The following is a 6,081-nucleotide window of genomic DNA, read 5'->3' on the forward strand; positions in this document are numbered from 1 at the left end:
TGCTGGAGGACAGATGGAGAAACTACACTTGTAGGTGTCTGCAAAGATGATACAGCCTTTCATTAACTTTCATTAACTTTACACAGTTTCTGTCCGGATACACACGTACGGCTCGCAGCGACTGACTGGGAAAACAAAATAAATAAATAAATAAATATATATATATATATAAAAGAACCATTTTTAAATGGCAAAGTGTTTAAATTTAAAACTCCAGCTTACAAAAACCACCCCAAAACCTTATGATTGGCAAAGCATATGGGGCCTTCGAGATAATGTCCTGCCCCCTCCCTCCCTCAGCTCTTCTCAGCAGCGAGGAGTTTCAGCTCTTTTGTCTTTTCAGGGACTAAGTTAATTTTATTCTACTCAAACAGTGACTCTGCTGCAGACAAAAGGAAAAATGAAGACCCACTGCAGTGAAACAAGTTTTATAATTCATTAAAGTGAATTATCTTTCTTCTCCTACAAACTGCGTTAGGCAGTCGGGAACAGGAAAGAAAAAATAAATAAGACAAGTGAACTGTTAAACCCAGAACTTGTCAGCAGCAAAAACCTCATCAGCAGGAGGATTTGGGGTTCTCCATCTCCCTTCAGGTCCCCCCTGCTCCTAGGAGGGAGGATGCGATACCAGGGCGGCACAGAGCGAGATCTCACCCGTTTGCTTTGCGAGGCTTCGTGCCAGGATGGCAACAAGAAAGCTTCTTGCATGGAGCGGACGAGACTGGGGAGAGCCAGAGCTGACTTACACCCCCAAATCACCTTGCCAGGGCGAACAGTTTGGGGGAAGAGAGCTACATTTAGTCTCCGACGAGAGGCATTTCAGGAGGAGACATCCTCCTTCCTTACTGGGAAGAAACACGCTTCCATCTGTTCCCTTGCTGGTAAGGACACGACCCAAAGGTATTTGGGCTCAGCAGAAGAGGGGTAAAAAGCTCAGTCCCAACACATGAGCTCACCAGGGCAGCAGGGAGAGGTCTGGCCTCTTTCCTCCAAAATCCTGTTTCCGTAGCTTGCTTCTTGGGAGCCCTCTGCCTTGGGGTTCCCATTCTCCCCAGGGGAACCCCGGCCATCCAAGACCGCAATATCAGGCCCAGAAAGGTTTGGACAGAGAAAGGCAACACCTCAAGACGCCGCAAACAGAAGGGTTTCTACTCCCTGCAAGTATTTATCTTTACGCAGGTTTGGTGATAAAGATCCTGTTTCCAGCCCCCCCACCCTGATACCCATCCAGAGCATTAATTGGAATGAAAGGTAAGAATTTAAACGTTTTGTCTTCGTGTATCAAGGCACACAGCTGCTCTGCTCCCAGGTACAGACAGGGCATAACCCAAAGCTGCAGGTCCAGGAGATGGAAAGCAGGCGGTAAGCGGTGGCATCCTCTTCCCGAGATGACAGATGGGTTTTGGTTAGGTCTAATCCCAAAGAAATGGGATTCCTGCATTCATTTTCTGAGATTCAATGAAAATGAGGCCTAAATCCAGGATACTCTGGAAAAATACAATTATTGGCTTCAGGCAGTTCAAGCTTATGGTCACTACAATTTGCCCCAGAAGCCCAAGTCCGGCAGCACCGGGGTGCAGAGCAGCAGCACCGCTACCACTGACCCTACAGGATCCAGAACTGGCTGTTTTAAGGCATTTTTTAACTCTTCCATTGAACAGAAGGGCACGTGGCCACAAGTTATTTTATTATTAGCACCGTCTGGCCCCCGCGCAGCCGTACTGAGCTGCTATTTTGACGCAGGCGCCCAAAAGGCACCAGCGTACGGCTCCGGCAGCCGGCACGCTGGGAGAGCGCATGCACCAGCCACCCCACCGCCACGGCACCGCGCGTTTGCATATTCAACAGCAGCGAGGTTTGCCTTTAAAGACCAGGCTTGAAAAAAAAAAAAAAATTTAGGCAGGAAAAAGAACGGCTACGAGAATGCCGACTGCTGCGACGAAAACCAATAAATGGGAGGAAACGCCGCGTCGCGGGGCAGATCCTCCCGTGACTCCGAGCACAACAGGACACCTTTCCTCCTTCCTCGCCGCTCCCCGTTGTGCTGCAGGACGGGAGGAGACACAGCTCATTTCAGCCCGAAGTGAGAATTTCTCTGGCTTTTGCTTTCCATCACCACCTTAACGGTCTTTTAATGCCTCTCTTGCCCCTCTCACAACTCGTTTAATCATCTGGCGGGATGCTCCTCTGACCTCCAGGAACCAGGCAGGGCTTGTAAGTGAGGGCTGCCTCTAATCTACCACTGGGACTCTGAAACCGGGACAATTTCAGGGTTCAGCCCCAAAATACACACCCAAACCCAAGCTGTAGCACCCTCCATCCAGTGAAAGCCTGTTAAGCCATCCCGGCACACGCACGGCTCCACCGGAGTCGGTACCACCTACCTGCCGCCACAAAGCTGAAAAAACTTTGATTAGGGATGAAACAAAATGGATGCGGCTTCGCAGGACCGACGTGCAACAGACTCCTCCGCACCGGTCTTCAGTCTAATTTTAGAGAGGAGGCTTGGAAGCGCCTCTCCTCACACCCTCCAAATTCCAAATGCTGGTGCTGGTCTTCAGAAGGATTTCAGGCATATTCTGGATACCGTTATCACAAATAACCGGATAATATTCCGCATCCAAGGGGCAGAGTTGCAAAACTAATTGCGATCCGAAGTTTAGCGTTATCCCCCTTTTCCTCAAGGCATCTTAAGTAATCCCGTCTTGGTGGAGGCTGAGAGCGAGCAATTAGGAAGCAAGAGGCCACATTTATACAAAAATCACGGAGAATTAAGAAAGAATAAATCCCAGCACCGCAGCCTCCTCCCCGACCCACTTCCCACGGAAAGGGACAAGCTTTCCGAGGTGTCCGCACGCAACGAGGTGCTTGACAAACCTAAAACCATCCGACCCTGGGATAATCGCCCGCTCTGGTTTTGCACAAGATAAGACCGTAAGGCAAGAGGAGGGAACCGATCACTCACAACAAGTACTTGAGGGCAATATGATCAGGAATTGGGCCAGAGCTCTGCTTGAAGACGGTGCGGCAGCACCTAGGGTTGTTAAATCAAACAGAGGGAGAACCTCACTCTTGTATTCATCATACAGAGCTCGTTTCCCCAGTTCTGTGGGTCACGCTGGGGAAAAACAACAACAAACCCTCCTGAAACCACTTCAGTTTTCCTTGATTCCATGCAAAAAGAAAATCCTAACAGCATTCTTTAAGATTTTGGGCATCTGAAGGGGAGAGAGCAAAGGGCAAGGAATGCCTCCAGGGAAATACATACGAGACGAAAAAGCTGCCCAGCTCGAGGAAGGGACCTGCCATGGCCAGGCACCACCACGACACCGGGACGGCTTCCACCCTCTCCCCAATTAACCCAGGAAATAGTTTCTCCCCAGATCAGGTTTGGTGCACAAATGCAGCGGTGTCCAAGGGCCGTTTCCAGTTTAGCTGGTGGTTTGGGAAAGAGCAGGAAAGCTTGGGATGCTGCGCCCGGTTGGCGACGCTCATGGAAGGGGAGAAATGACCATCAGCCTCAACTGCTCCTTGGAGAGCTGGAAAGCACCCGGCCAGCTCCGTTTTAAGGTTAGCCAAACTTTATGTCCGTTCATTTCCAGCTTTAACAACAAAAAAAGCAGGAAAACGAGAAGCATTGCACATCCACGAGCCCCCAGCATCCCTCCGGCCACGAAGCTTTGTCATCCACCCCAACCGCACCATGAGAGCATGTGCAAGCTGGGCTGTCCGAGCCCCTAAAAGCAAGACCCAGACCATCATACCGGGCGGGTTGACATCTTCATCAATGTCCCAACTTCAGAGTAATGCTCGTTAAGGGAAAATAAATAATTAAAAAAAAAAATAAAAATCTCTTTTTCAAATGACCCAGATAAGCGTTTCAACTCCACCTCTCACAATTAGCACGTGCCACGGCAAAACGAGCCTCTCCCCAGGCAGATGGTCCACCGGGACGCGTGCGAGCACAGCTCCTCATTTTTCCACCGCTTTCCGCAGAAACCTCCTGAAGAAAGCGCAGCCGAGGCAGAGAACATTTGTGATTTTTTTTTTTTCTTTTAAATAGCCAAATTACCCAAAAGACTGAAACCGATGAAGAGAAGCGACTTGAAGACTATCCATAACAGTGAAGGAGAGAAATCCAGGCTCACGGCAACATCTCACTTCCCGGGCCCCGTCACTTGGTGCATCACCCCAAGATGATGCAAACTAAGTTATGGAACAGCGCTATATCATCCCACGTGCTTAAAAAAAACCAACCCTGCAAAATAACCTACATGCAACAACACCAAGGAAAAAAAAAAAAAGTGATGGCAGATGAAACCCCGGCCATCTGTAAGCGGGCTCCTCTGAACCACCTCGAGATCACGGAGCAGAAATCCACAAGTCTCTGGGCAAAACGCAAACCCGCGGCTTTCCATGGAGGGAATCGCTCGCGGCACCAGGGAGCTACGGCAGCAAACAGATCCCCAAGCCGCGTCCGCGCTCGACCTGCCCGCGCAGAAGTGCCGGCGAGGTGTCGGCACGGCAGCTCCGTATCAAAGTAAGTTTCTTCTCCATCTTCCAGCGGCCGATCCAACGCTATAAAGCCGCAGCGGCACGTGGCATGGCCCGATAGGTTGAATTTCTGTGCGCGAGGTGGTGGATGGCTTTACACGGGGATTAGATTTGTAGCCAATCTTTAAAAAAAAAACAAAAAAAAACCAACCCAAAAAACAAACACAACAAACCAGACACATTTCACTGTTGTGCCCCGGCACAAACACGACGCAGAGCCACCAGCAGCTTTGAACACAGCCCGAACCAAACGCCCCTTTAAAAAAGAAAAGTCGCTCTCCGCGGGGTAATAGACTGGGTTGTAAAAAAAGGAAAAAACCAGAAAAAAAAACAGGAATTTTTTTTTTTTTAAAACACACACATCCCTAGTCCTTGTTATTACCAAAATGTTTTAAAAATCTGTGATTCTTACAACCAAGCGGTGCGACAGGATTCCTTCCAAGCCGGGATGAGTGGGGCCGCTTGCCAGACAAAGGTTTCCCCCCCCCGGCCAGCTTCCAAAAAGGGTCGACTTAGGGGGCTGCAGCCCACTACCCTCGCAAGATCAGGGTCCAGTGAGTGGTTTGTAGTTGGGAGGGGAAGAACAAAGCGCAGAGAATTGTCAATTAAAAGGGAAAGAAATTAAAAATAATTTAAAAAAAAAAAAAGCTTCACTGATCGTTTTTCCTTAAATGCTGAAGGGAGAAGCGAGCGATGAAAGCAGCTCAGTGAATGAATCCGGGAAGCTCCTCTCATTTAAAACCCCCCTGCATCTTGCGAGCGGTGGATCACAAGCCCCGTACCGCTCCCTCGGCAGAAAACATTGGCAGACAAGACACTTTCAAGAGCTTCTTAAGTTTAATTAACTCTGCCGAGTAGATATTTCTGCTCTCCCCCTCCCAGAAACATTTGAAAGGAGGCAGCGATCCCCTGCCCTGCGCCGGAGCAGCCGGGAACACAGCAGGGACCGGGATGCTCCGAGCGGAGCCGGGTGCCACGACCAGCAGGAGCCCGTTAGCCCGTCGGAAGAGGAAGCCAGGCCGGGCAAACCGCAGCGCTGCAAAGATGGATGCTCCCTGTCAGCTGCACGTCACATTCGGTTTCACGCAGCCTCGTGATCAGGAAAAGCGCCGAAGCGAAGGTTGCACCTCGCGCTGAAGATCTTAACGGCTCGGAAACCAGGTCGCCGGCTCCGAGATGGATCTCTCCAGCTGCTTCCCACCGCCAGGCGATCGGCAGCTCCGATGCGCCCAGGAGAACCAGGAATGCAACAAATTCCAGGCACGCTCATAAATCACGGAGATCCCTACAGACACCCATCCAAGGGGACACGAACACCGGTTCGGGTAAGGTGCAAACGAAGTGAAGGCGTCGTTTCACCCCCAGGGCGCCGGGCCCCAGTGGCACCCCAGCTCGACGGCTGCACTGAGCTCCCCCCCAATGCCCACGTGAGCCGAAATCGCGTTTGTCCCCAGTGACAGGAGTATCACGGGCTGTTTAATATCCAGTGACACGCCAGAGGAGAGCAGCAGCGTTTTGGGGGGAGTC

At 50.7% G+C, this 6,081-nt stretch overlaps 1 protein-coding gene across 1 annotated transcript in view; it reads right to left on the reverse strand.

The window, feature by feature from the left end:
• The window catches only part of DENND4B (DENN domain containing 4B), a 17,694-nt gene that overhangs the window by 1,356 nt on the left and 10,257 nt on the right, over positions 1–6,081 (reverse strand). The gene's annotated exons all lie outside the window — the stretch shown is intronic.

Source organism: Egretta garzetta, unplaced genomic scaffold (genome assembly GCF_000687185.1).
Source record: "Egretta garzetta isolate BGI_Z169 unplaced genomic scaffold, ASM68718v1 scaffold350, whole genome shotgun sequence".
Taxonomy (NCBI): domain Eukaryota; kingdom Metazoa; phylum Chordata; class Aves; order Pelecaniformes; family Ardeidae; genus Egretta; species Egretta garzetta.